The sequence below is a fragment of the Rhincodon typus genome, chromosome 37, assembly GCF_021869965.1.
Source record: "Rhincodon typus isolate 14 chromosome 37, sRhiTyp1.1, whole genome shotgun sequence".
NCBI classification, from domain to species: Eukaryota; Metazoa; Chordata; class Chondrichthyes; order Orectolobiformes; family Rhincodontidae; genus Rhincodon; species Rhincodon typus.
Window position 1 is genome coordinate 16,043,801 of NC_063368.1, and position 14,118 is coordinate 16,057,918.

The 14,118-nt window shown below is 43.0% G+C and overlaps 1 long non-coding RNA gene across 2 annotated transcripts in view; it reads right to left on the minus strand.

The window, feature by feature from the left end:
• Positions 1-14,118, minus strand: part of LOC125487178 — a 68,497-nt gene that overhangs the window by 34,205 nt on the left and 20,174 nt on the right. The window contains exon 5 of one of the 2 annotated variants that reach the window (XR_007265701.1): positions 5,782-6,028. The exons of the other annotated variant lie outside the window; for it this stretch is intronic. This is a non-coding gene — a long non-coding RNA (uncharacterized LOC125487178). Of the gene's footprint in view, positions 1-5,781; positions 6,029-14,118 lie in introns of those variants that run through there. 2 annotated transcript variants of the gene reach the window in all.

Sequence of the window (14,118 nt, forward strand, 5' to 3'; positions counted from 1 at the left end):
AGAAAGGACATGAAGCAGGGTGAGAAAGGACCATGAAGCAGGGTGAGGAAGGACATGTAAAAGCAAAACAATGCTGGAAATCTGAAATAAAAACAGAAAATACTACCGATTCTCAACAGGCCTGGCATCATCTGTGGAGAGAAAAACTAAGTTAATGTGTCAAGTCTGTGACCCGCGATCAGTTCTGAGGAAAGGGACTGCCTAGATGACTTAGTATCACCAGCTCTTACTGGCTTTCCGAAGGAAGGAAGTGGAGTTGAGATACAGATGACAATCAGGGAACTTGTCATGAACTTTTCATCTTAATGAAATCATAAATGCACAAACTCTCAGGAAAATCATATAGTTGCTATTGAGGTCACCAATCACAACTGATGTCCTAGATAACACAGTGTGGAGCTAGAGGAACACAGCAGGCCAGGCAGCATCAGAGGAGCAGGAAAGCTGACGTTTCGGGTCGGGACCCTTCTTCAGAAGCACCGGTAGTAGTTCTGTCTCTGAGTGAGTCACAACTGATGCCCTACATCTTTTGGGGTATTAAACAAACAAACATATGGGCTAAGAGCAGGAGTTGGCCACTCAGCCCCTCTAACCTGCTTCACCATTTCTGACGTTCATCCCTGATCTGATTATGGCCTCAACTCCACATTCCTGTTTAATAACCTTTCACCCTGCCCTTGCTTCCCTATCTATCTCTGCATAAAAATATTCAAAGATTCGACTTGCATCACCTTTTAAGCAACAGAGTTCCAAAGGCTCAAGATCCTCTGAGATTTTGTTCCATCTTTTAAATTGGCAACCCCTCTATCTAGATTCTCTCATAAGAGGAAACATCGTCTCCACATTCAGCCTGTCAAGACCCTTCAGGATCATATATGTTTCACTTAAGTTTCCTTGCACCATGAATGGAGCACATCAGAAGGTACAAGCTATGATCCATAGTCTGTTCTTCATTAGTTTTACAAGCCTTGCTTCAGTGACGATCTTCTCACCTAAGTCAAACAGGCATGGGTTTAAACCGTACATTTCATTATCTAGGTTGTCAGATCAAATACAGTACTTAGAGTTATAGAGTCATAGAGTTGTACAACACGAAAATAGACCCTTCAGTCCAACTTGTCCACGCCGATCAGATATCCTAAATTAATCTAGTCCCATTTGCCAGCATTTGGCCCATATCCCTCTGAACCCTTCCTATTCCTGTACTCATCCAGATGCCTTTTAAATATTGTAATTGTACCAGCCTCCACCACTTCCTCTGGCAGCTCATTCCATACACGCACCACTCTCTGTGTGAAAAAGTTGCCCCTTAGGTCCCTTTTAAATCTTTCCTCTCTCACTTTAAACCTATGCCCTCTAGTTTTGGATTCCCCTACCCCTGGGGAAAAGACCTTGGTGTTCACCCTATCCACGTGTCTCATAATTTTATAAACCTCTATAAAGTCAACCACAGCCTCCGCCGCTCAGGGAAAATAGCCCCAACCTATTAAGTCTCTCCCTTTAAGTCAAACCCTCCAACCCCGGCAACATCCTTGTAAATCTTTTCAGCAAGTTTAACGTCTTTCCTGTGGCACGGAATTGAATTGAACACAGTATTCCAAAGGTTAGAAAGGAAGTGCAGCAATGTCAGATAAAGCATTATACAGAAGTCCCTCCTGCCCTCTCAGATACAATTCCATGGAAAGCCAACCAAGACATTGGCAATTTAACTGTCAACGTGAAACTGGCTAACGTTAGCAGAGCTTTTGTGGTTAACTAGATTCCACTACCATGCAGTGATAGGGAAAATCCCAATGACAGAGTGACAAAGGATTTTTGCAAAGCCTTGGAAAGACTGAGTGCTCATACTGGAGAACACAAATAGGAAATATTCCTTGAGGAACACAGCAGGTCAGGCAGCATCAGAGGAGCAGGATGGTTGACGTTTCGGGTCGGGTACATAACTTCCCCTCTCCCGTGATTCATAATGCCCTCAACTGCATCTGCTGCATTTCCCGCACTTCTGCCCTCAAACATCCTCCCCCCAACAACAACATGGATAGAGTCCCCCTTGTCCTCACATACCACCCCACCAACGTTTGAATCCAATGCATCATCCTCTGCCACTTTCACCACCTGCAATCAGACCCCATCACCAAAGAGATATTCCCCTCCCCACCCCTATCTGCTTTCCATACGGATCGCGCTCTCTGTGACTCCCTCGTCCGCTCCACACTCTCCACTAGCCCCACCACGTCCGGTACCTTTCCCTGCAACCGCAGGAAGTGTTACACAAGCCCTCTCACTTCCGTCCAAGGCCACAAACAATCATTCTGTATCTGACAGGGATTCAACTGTTCATCTTCCAACCAGATCTCCTGCATCTGTTGCTCCCGATGTTGTCTCCTCGATATTGGAGAGACCAAGCGCAGACTCAGTGACAGATTTGTGGAACATCTATGCCCTGTACGCTCCAGTCAACACCAGCTTCTGGTTGCCAGCCATTTCAACTCCCCTTCTTATTCCCTCGGCAACATGTTCATTTTGGGCCTTCTCCAATGTCACAATGAGGCCACACAAAAATTGGAGGAACAACACTTTATATCCAACTTCGGAAGCTTACAGCCCAATAGCCTCAACATAGAATTCACTAGCTTCAAAATCCCCCCACCCCTGGCCCCATCCCATGTCCAGTCCTCACTCTCATCCCCAGCTCCTTGACCTGACACAACCTGTCCATCTTCGTCCTCACCTATCTGCCCCGCCCTTCCCAGTGGCCAATCTCCACAACCCTCTACCTGCATCCACCTATCAACATCCCACCTACCTTCCCCCAGCCCCATCCCTCCTCTCTCTATTTATTTCTGAGCTCCCTTCTCCCTCACCAGTCCTGATGAAGGGTCCTGACCCGAAACGTCGCCTTTCCTGCTCCTCTGATGCTGCCTGACCTGCTGTGTTCCTCCAGCTCCACACAGTATTGACACTGACTTGCAGCATCTGCAGTTCTTGCTATCTCCTAGGAAATATTCCTTAAGTTAACTCCTCACTGAGATCATGTGCTGACAACTTGTAAGAAGTGGACACATGTCCAAAATATAGAAGGAAAGAAAACTACCAGTAAAACTTATGGATGAGACATACTAGTCTTGTACACTTCAACATGAAGCTTTAGTACATTTTTCTTCCTAGGTATAATGGCTTCTTTCTGATTTAACCTATTTTTCCTTAATTAACCTGTTCAGACATGTTATTACAAACCTCTGGAGCAGGTAGGAACTGAACCCCAGCCACCTGGTCCAGGGGCAGGGACACTACCACTGCACCACAAGATGGCTTGCTTTTAAGTGCGTTTTTCAGTCCAAGCTAAAGGTCTCAGAGCATAGGCCATGTCAAGTGTGGGGCAGCAGCTCACTGCATTAAATTAAACAAGTTGCACAGTCTAGACAGACAAGAACAAACGCAGTCAAACACCCAGCATCCTTTGACAGAGTGCGATCTTGTGAAGACAGATTTTATAGAATTATTCATTTAGAAAGCATGTGCTAGCCGTTTGGACACTATGTGGCAACCACATACCTTGAAACTGGAAGAAGCCACTGATTTAAGTCTGAGGCTTGTCAATTTGCCAACAAAAAAAGCTGGTGCCTCTAAGGAATCCTTAGCATCGCAGTCGATGTTTTTACAAGATGGTATCGAGGCCTGATCTGTCATAAGTATGAGTCAGACAACTCAACTAATCAGCAATAAACTGTTTATAAAACTAACCAGTGAGGAAAGAACACTCTCACTATGTTCAGGGCCTTAATGATGGGCTTAAGGGGGCCTGGATTTTACTGGGTCTTGAGAAATGGACCATGAGACCTTTTAAGATGGTAGTGTAGGCAGGAGTGCACAAGACATGGTCAGAGGGTGGACCTCAGAAGATGGATGATTAAATCAACTAAGTGCTCACTTTTTAGGGTCACCTTCCACACCCAGCAGCATTTTACCGGTGTCAAGTGAGAAGACCAGTGAGGTATCCCAGTGGTTTCTCATGGTCCCTCTCATATGGTTGCTCCTGGCTCCATGCCCAGATCTATGGTGCTGCCATTGGAGAGTTCACCATGCTGAGTGTCCTAACCCCCTGCCAAGTCACATTTGGCCCTTCTGCAGAGTAGCTTAAATGGGCTGAATGGCCCATTTCTGTTCTGTCTTATGGTCATGTCCAGACAATGGCCAGGAGATCTCACTACAATGGGGATTCATTGAAATAAATCACATTGATACAATCAAGGGAAAATGAGGAGTTTTATTTATAAATCCATTTACTGGATGAGTGTTGATGGGTGATTTTGATATTATTGATAATATCCCTAAATTCATGAGAGAGAAGGGAATGGGATTATTTTTATTCACTCATGGGATGTAGCTATCGCTAGCCAGTATTAATTGCCATTCCTAGTTGCCCCTTGAGAAGGTGGTGGTGAGCTGCCTTCTTGAACCGCTGCAGTCCACGTGCTGTGGGTTGCCCCATAATGCTGTTAGGGAAGGAATTCCAGAATTTTGACCCAGCAAAACAAAAGGAATTGCGATATATTTCCAAGTCACTATGGTGATTGGCTTGGAGGGGAACTTGCAGGCGGTGGTGTTCCCATGTACCTGCTGCCCTTGTCTTTCTGGATGAAAGTGATCGTGGGTTTGGAAGGTGCTGAGAATCTTTGGCGAATTTCTGCAGTACATCTTGCAGATAGTACACTCTGCTGCTACTGAGTGCTGGTGGTGGAGGGAGTGGATGTTTGTGGATGTGACGCCAATCAATGTCCTGGATGGTGTCAAACTTTTTGGATGTTGTAGGAGCTGCACCCATCCAGACAAGTGGATAGTATTCCATGGCACTCCAGACTTGTGCTTTGTAGATGTTGGACAGGCTCTGGGGAGTCAGGAAGTGAGTTATTTCTAGCCTCTGGCCTGCTCTTGTAGCCACTGTGTTTATGTAGTGAGTCCTGTTGAGTTTCTGGTCAATGGTAACCCCCAGGGTCTTGATAAAGGGGGATTCAGTGATGGTAATACCATCTGTCCTCCTGTCTCCTTTTGTCGATCAGTTTCAAACATACGTTTGACCTAAACTTCTGCAGAAGGTTGGTGATGTTTTTGCTCGGTTAACATTACCGTCTTTGCGCATTTAGCCGTTTATATGAGGTTGCTTAATATGCCCTCCTTGCACAGATTGATGTGGTCGGCTACAACTTCGATCTGTTCCCACCCAGCTTCGGGCCACTGGATGCGGAGTTTTACCTTCCAGTCCTCCAGCTGCTCCTTCATCACCAAGCCAAGGAGCGGTGGTTAGATTGTCTGTTATTGGAGATTGTCATTGCCTGGCATTTGTGTGGTGCAAACGTTACTTTCCACTTTGCAGCCCAAGCCTGGATATTGTTCAGATCTTGTTGCATTTGAACACGGAATGCTTCAGTATCTGAGGAGTCATGAATGGTGCTGAACAGTGTGCAATCATCGGCGAACATTCCCACATATGACCTTATGATGGAGGGAAAGTCATTGAAGAAACAGCTGAAGATGGCTAGGCCTAGGACAGTACTCTGGCGAACTCCTGCAGTGATGTCCTGGAGCTGAGATGACTGACCTCCAACAACCACAAACATCTTCCTCTTTGCCACTTATGACCAGTGGGGAGTGTGCCCCCTGATTCCCATTGATTCCAGTTTCGCTAGGGCTCTTTGATGCTTCCCTCAGTTAAATGCAGCCTTGATGTCAAGGGCTGTCACTCTCACCTTACCTCTGGAATTCAGCTCTTTTGTCCATTTTTGAACCAAGGCCGTAATGAGGTCAGGAGCTGAGTGGCCCTGGCAGAACCCAAATTGGGCGTCACTGAGCAGGTTGATGAGTTGATATGTTGATAAGGGCAGATGAAGATAACTATGAACACTACCAGTATGAGTCAGTTAGGTCAAAATGCCTTGTTTCATTGCTGTAAGTATTCTGCAATACATGATACAAGTGCCAAAAGTAATATTCCTGTTTGATCTCTTACCGGTTTGATTTTCCCTTCTTTCTGGAGGAGAAAAACATGGATTTACGGATGACAGCCAATGAAACCATATCTATAATGAATACCAAAAATGTCTACTTCATATTTTTATCCTCAACTCTTGACTTGTTTATATGGAACTTAATGTCTGTGTACTCCAATCTTGCTCAAAACTCCTGGAGTATAGTGGTGAAGAAATTAGCATAATTTGAACGATAATGCATTGCAAATGTGGTAAAGAGAGACAAATTTAAGGGGGAAAAATGAAACCATGTGTGGCTGAGGAGGGAAGCAGCCGCTGGAATTAAATCTGACAGAAATTGTCCACAATTTACGGAAAAGAATACTGAACTGGCCCATCGCATTAAAAGTCAAAAATCAGTCATCATTAATTTTCCAATCGCTGTAGATCAGCTGCAGTAATGGCAATGTCTGTGTTAAATCCACAATTACACATTGTAACTCATTCAAATCGTATCCAAAGTTTCAAATTCAAATTTTGGGGGAAAAAAACATGAATCCACAAAGCTAAAGAGATTTATTTTCAGTAATGGCTGCTATTTTTACCAAATAAAAACCAAAAGAACTGCACATGATGTAAATGAGAAACAAAAGCAGAAATTGCTGGAAAAGCTCAGCAAGTCTGAGCCCTTCCTAAAGGGCCACTCAACCCGAAACACTAACTCTGATTTCTCTCCACAGAAACTGCCAGATCTGCTGAATTTTTCCAGCAATTTCTGCTGTGTTTGCTATTTTACCAAATCTGTTTGCCAAGACAAAAACTACAAAAACAGTTTATGAACATACGAAATAGGAGCAGAAATAGACCATTAGGCCCCACAGGCGTGCTCTGCCATTCAATTATATCATGGCTGATCTGTTCATATTTTGAATTCCATACTCTCATTTGCCCCCAGTAACCCCTGATTCTTCTGCCTAACAAGAATACACTCACCTCTGTCTTAAAAATATTCAAATATCCCATGTTCTGCTTTTGTGATAGAGAGTCCTAAAGTTGCATAAGCCTCTGAGACAATTTTTTTTTCCTCATCTCAGCTCTAAAAGGGTGACCCCTACTTTAAAAGTTCTGTGTCCTCTAGTTCTGGACTGACCCACAAGAGGAAACATCCTTTCAATGTCAGGACCTTTCAGGATCTTATGCAATACAGTCACGTCACTCCTCATGCTTCCAAACTCCGGTGGAAACAAGCCCAGTCTGTCCAAACTTTTCCTCATTAGACAATCCACGCAATCAGGTATCAATCTGGTAAACTTCCTCTGAACCGCCTCCAAAGCATTTACATCCTTCGTTAAACAAAGAGGCCAAAACTGCACACAGTGTTTGAGATGTGGTCTCACCAATGCCCTTTATGAGTGAAATGTAGCATCCTTATTTTTATATTCAATTCCTCTTGTAATAAAGGATAGAATTAGCCTTCCTCATTACATTTTCTGCCTGCATGATAGCTTTTTGTGATTCATGCACTTGAACACCTAGATCCTTGGACCTCTCAAAATGTTGCTGTATCATTCTTCCAGGAATTACATTTCAGAACCGAACCATTCACTAAATGAAAAACAAAAACAAAGTTGCTGGAAAAGCTTAGCAGGTCTGGCAGCATCTGTGAAGGAAAAAACAGGGTTGACGTTTCGGGTCCGGTTCTGAGGAAGGGTCACTCGACCTGAAACATCAACTCTGATTTCTCTCCACAGATGCTGCCAGACCCGCTGAGCATTTCCAGCAATTTCTGTTTTTGTTTTAGAACATTTGTTTGTTTCGTTATTATCTACTGTTAACTCCCCAATCTTACTCTCTAAAGCACTATCACTGACTTCACTTACACTTTATTTTGATAAGCACCTGTGTAAAATCCTTTTCTCTACAGTAGGAATGTACTTATTCTGAGTATTCCAAAATATCTCTTAAAGAGATAAGGAGAAACTGTTCCTAATAGGATCGAGAATGTGATGGCATGAATTTAAAGTGATTTGCAAATCAAAGCAAACGTGTGTGAGAAGGCAACTTTTTCACGAAGTGAATGGTTTGGTTCTGGAATGCACTGCCTGGAAGTGTGGTAAGGTAGGTTTAATTGAGGCATTTCAGAGAGCACTGGATGGTTATTTGAATAGAAACAATGTGCGAGGGTAGTGTAAAAGGCAGGAGAATGGCAGAATGCTCATTGGATAGCCAGTGCAGACATAATGGATTGAAGGGCTTCCTTCCATACCTTGTCAATTCTGCAACATGTCTGCCATTGCAACTCTATAGCTCAGATGGCTGGATGGCTGGTTTGCCATGCACAGTGAGGCCAACAGCTTGCATCCAATTCCCACTATAAAGGAACTGCCTTCTCAATCTCACCCCTTGCTTAAGGCGTGGTAACCTTCATGTTAAACCTTACCACTCTCTCTCCAGTGAACGAATGAATAAATTAGCTTTATTGTCATATATACTCAATGAGTACAGTGAAAAGTTTATATGTCACCACTTACAGTGCCGTTTTAGGTACAAAGGTACCTAGGTACGGCTTCTTCAGTTACAAGATCTTAGAAAATGGAGAAATAAAATGTCCAGCGCTGCAGAAATAAAAGTTCAGAAGGTGCTTATCAAAATAAAGTGTAAGTGAAGTCAGCGATAGTGCTTTAGAGAGTAAGATTGGGGAGTTAATAGTAAATAATAACGAAACAAACAAATGTTCTAAAACAAAGACAGAAATTGCTGCAAATGCTCAGCGGGTCTGGCAGCATCTGTGGAGAGAAATCACACCAGGCACTGGCTCCAGACTGTGCCAGGCTTCACCTTTGAGGGGCATGAGGCTGCGAGATCGCTTCAGACCGCTACACGGGGCTGGGTGGACACCATGCCAGGCTGAGAGGATGCCATGCGGGGGGGCTGCCCCACAACACCAGGAGGCTACAACGGTACTCAGTCCTCTGGGTCAACATTGAGTTTACCTTTATTAATCTATCCCCTAGTCCAGTACGCCAGCTCACTTCAGCTAGCTCAGATTTCATCCCTAGAGTGTTGCCCTTATTTAAGTTTAAAATACTAGTCTCAGATTCAATCATCCCCCTTTCCAGCTGCATGTAAATTCAAGCAGATTGTGATCACTGCTGCCTAGGAGTTGCAGGGACATATTTCTGTACCAAAGAACATAAATGGCATCGATTGTAATTTAGTCAGGGAATTGAGTACAAGAGTCAGGATGTTATGTTGCAGCTTTATAAGACTTTGGTTCGGCCACACTTAGAGCATTGCGTTCAATTACATGAAGGATGGGGAGGCTTTGGAGAAGTTGCAGAAGAGGTTTATCAGGATGCTGCCTGGATTAGTGGGTATGAGCTGTAAGGAGAGGCTAGATAACCTCGAGTTGGTTTCTCTGGAGCGGCAGGGGCTGAGGGGAGACTTGAAAGAAGTCAATAAAATTATGAGATGCATAGACAGGGTTGACCGTCAGAATCTTTTTCCCAGAGATGAAATGTCTAAGACTAGGGGGCATGCATTTAAAGTGAGAGGGGGAAAGTTCAAAGGAGATGTGAGGGGCAGAATTTTTTAGACAGAGAGTGGCAGGAGTCTGGAACATGCTGTCAGGGCTGGTGGTGGAGGCAGATATGATAGGGGCGTTTAAGGGAGTTTTAGATAAGCACATGAATATGCAAGGAATGTAGGAATATGGACCAAGGGCAGGCAGAAGGGATTGGTTTAATTTAGCATCATGTTCAGCACAACATTGTGGGCCGAAGGGCCCATTCCTGTGCTGTCCTGTTCTATGTTCAATATACCGGTGAATATCGTAAGGATTGATATTACAGTTTGAGTGAAAGTTTATCATGTAATGACACCATTTGATGTTTCACTGAAAGTTTGATTTGAGTGTAAGATGCCTGTAGAGTGAATGAGATGTTAATGTTGCTGAAAATAATTCCACTGCCGCAAGACTATTTGTCAGAATGGCAACAATTGCTCCTGTAAAGGGCAGAGTTGCCATGGCCTTACCATTAGATTGGTGGTGATTTAAGCTGAGGTTCACCACACCTTGGGAGAGGCTGAGAAGGAGAATCTTTCATGGTAGCCTCAGCCATGGGAATTGAACCCATGCTGTTGGTATGGCATCTGCATTGTAAATGGGCTGGTCTGCCAACTGAGCTAAACAGACTCCCCTCCCAATGTATATGTTTTGAATCAATGGGCAGCACATTCATATCTGTCTTAGCAGGTTCTGAGTTCAAATTCCAATAAGAGACTTCAGCACAAAATCCTGTTCATTATGCAGGGAGTGCTGTGTTGTTAGATGTGTGTCATTTCAAATGAGATGTGAAACCAAGGCTCCCTCTACCTTCTCATATACATATACAAGATCCTACAGCACTATTTCAAAGAGCAGAGAGAGTTACCCCCTGACATCCTGGTCAATGTTCATCCTTTAACCAAACATTAGGAAAACAGATTGTCTGGTCAATCTGACATTGCTAGCTGAGAACAAATTGACTGTTGTATTTCATATACTGCAACAGTGTCTACACTTCAAAAGTAAATCATTAGCTGTAAAGCACATCCTAAGGTTGTGAAAGGTGCTATAAAAAAGCTTTTTCTAACCTAGTTGGTAAAACTATGCCACTCATTTCAAAAAACAAAACATCAATCGAGTCTTTGAATATATTCAAAGTTGAGTTAGACAGATTTTTGATTCACAAGGGAGTCAGGCCTATGGGGAACAGGCATGAAAGTGCCCATTAAGTTCACAATCAGATTAGCCATGATTTTATTGAATGGTGGGAGCAGCCTCAAGGGGGCTGAATGGCCTACTCCGGCCTCTAGGTTTTATGATGTTATGATTATTATGTTGTTGTTTGCATCACACACTCAAAGTACACCTTCTACAGGGAACAGCTCAGCCAAACTGAGCTGGGCAATATACAGCACACATTTTTCAATCTCAGCCCCAGAGCCTCCGGATGTGTCTGGTAATTGTAATGAAAATTTTACACATCAGATCATAAGTGCTCATAAAACTACATCTACTTCACATTATTCAACTGTATCCTGTGAATGTTGTCAATGGGCACCACACATGTAGTCCAGAAACTGTAAAATATGGTGCACATATACAGGTTTTATGATATCTTAAATCACATGCACGACAAATCATTATTGTTCAATACTTAAGCACCAGACACACATGGGAAACCAGATAGAGCTAACTGCATTTCTGATCAGCATATCAATTAAAAGAGTAAGCAATGCCTTACTTATACAGATATGCATTAAAATATACATATGAACTTTGATCTTTTTTGTATTTATTGATAAGACATTAAGATAAAATGTTGTGTGTGAATGTTTTGTGTTTGTTGTGGCTGCTTCATTTCTTTGCTAACTGAATGGTGGCATTTGTCTACTGGTAAGTACATATGTACAAAAGAAAGATGCATTTATATAGTGCCTTTCTCAACTTCAGAACTTCCTAAAGTGTTTTATAGCCAATGAAGCATTTTTTACTGCTTGTCATGAAGGAAAGGCAGCAGCAAAATTATGAACAGAAATCTCCCATATACAACTGTGTTAACAACAGTCAGATAATCTGTGATGTCAATTGACAGGTAGTATTGGCCAGGATGGATAAATGTTTCTGCTCTTCTTTGGAATAGCCCAAAAGATCATATATGTCATGCTGTGAAGGCAGACACAGGACTTCAGTTTAGCACCTCACCTGAATGCACTGCATTTGTGGCACTCGTTCAGTATTCCATTGAATACATCAGGCTGGGTTTTGGTGTTCAAGGTTTGCACAAGGGCTGGAATTCATTGCTTTCTGTCAGAAGTGAAGGTGATTCCAACAGAATCACAGTTAAAACTTTCATTAGTTAAAGTGAATGCACAACATTTCCGTGTGTACCTAAGACAATATCTAACTTTTTTTTAAAAACTCATTCATGGGGGTGGACATTGCTGGCTAGGGCAACATTTATTGCTCATTGACCATAATCACAGCTTAGCCATTTCTGCTGGACAGCATGACAGGATAGGTCATAGTTGATAACAGGCTTGGAAATATCTTTATTCATAATTGGGTGACCGGCAGTGCACAGTTCATCTTTATTACAGGACTTTATTCTCAGTGGGATGCTTGTTGGAGCTGGGGCGGATGATAGTCCAGTGGCATTATCACTGGATTGCTAATCCAGAGACTCAGGTAATGTTCTGCAGACCAAGATCAAAGCCCACCACAGCAGATGGTAGAATATGAATTCTGGAATTAAGAGTCCAATAATGACGATGAACCCATCGCCAATTGTCAGGAAAAACCTGTCTGGTCACTAATTTTCTTTTTGGGAAGAAAATCTGCCATCCTTATCTGGTCTGGTCTACATGTGACTCTAGACCTACAGCAATGTGATTGACTCTTAATTGCGTTTCTGGGCAATTAGGGATAGGCAATAAATGCTGGCCTAGCATTTGATGATGCCTTGATCCTGTGAATGAATTTTTAAAAATTAATCCAGAAATTCAGGTATCGTTCTGGGGGTCTGGATTTAAATCTCACCATGGCAACTTTTGGAATTCAGTTAAGATCTGGAATTAAGTCTCTAATGATGTTCTTTACTGGGGGGAGGGAGAAAATCCATTTGGTCCACTAAGGTCCTTTAGGGAAGGAAACTTCTAGCCTACATATGAATCCAGACCTACTTCAGTTATGCCTTTACCTTGTGAATGGAAGCAAAATTCTCATTATGTGACAACTGAGTAAATTGCAAACTACCCGTCACTGTATTGGGACCGTGAGTTTGAGAGTTAATGCAGCTCCAGTAAGTTGTCTTGTACAATCAGTTGCACTTCATTCAAACAGTGGTGGACACATCATTCGTGAATTCAGTTGTTGAGAGAGATTAGTCAGAAGCTAAGACTCATGAGAGGAAACCCAGAAGAAAAAAAAATTGACAAAGATCAAAGTACACATGCAACAGGCTGGGAAGATGTAAAGTACTCTTAACAGGAATCAAAATGGAGTCATTAAATTGATGATGTCAGGCTATAAGAAGGAAAGGCGTGCTGCATCAACACACACAGAGCTCACTGACCCTGTCTGCGGCTGGACCCTGAGAGACCGATAATGGACGGAATAAAGTTGAAAGGAAATTATAGCCAAACTGTTTCCTTCCTGTCAAACCCCCAACTGCAACAATCAAAAAGGAATTTCTGTCTCAATACTGCTAGTGTTACATCTGTGATTACAAGAAATTTGCTTCTACATTCTGCTTCCTCCCAGAGGGCTGAATCATTTTATCAGTGTTTTCTTTCTGTTAAAAATAAGTTCATGCAGTGATTTGAGTAGCACATCGAGATACAAATTCAAAATTGTCTCTCAGTCAATATAGGTGATTCAAGTGTGGATGTGTCTAAAGAGTTTTGATTTTGACCTAACTTGATGCAGTTTGTTTGTGTTCAGAATTTATGGTGGTCTTTTTCATTCATTCATGGGATGAGTGTGTCACTGGCTGAGCCAGCATTCATTGCTCGTCTTCAGTTGTCTTGAACTGCCTCTTCAATTGCTATAGTTTGCTTGATGTAGGGACATTCACAGTGCTATTGAGTTGGGGGATTTCCAAGATTTTGACCCAGTGACGCTGAAGGCACGGTGATACATTTCTAAGTCAGGATTCAGTGTAGCTTGGAAGGGTGGTGTTCCCAAGTGGCAGTTTCTCATTAATATATGAATCATAGAATCCCTACAGGGTGGAAGCAGGTGATTTGGCCCATTGAAACCAAACTGACCTTCGGAAGAGCATTTCACCCAGATCCACCCCTTACCCTATCCCTGTATCCTTGCATTTCTCATGGTTAATCCACCTAACCTTCACATTGCTGGACACTATGGGGTAATTTAGCATGGCCAATCCATGTAACTTGCACATCTTTGGACTGTGGGAGGAAACTGAAGGAAACCCACGCAGACACGGGGAGAATGTGCAAACTCCACACAGACAGTTGCCCGAGGGTGGAATCGAACCAGAGTCCCTGGAGCTGTGATAATCACTGAACCGCCATGCCACCCATGCCAGGTAACAGGCTTGTAAGAGATGGTAGGAACTGCCGATGCTGGAGAAGCTGAGAT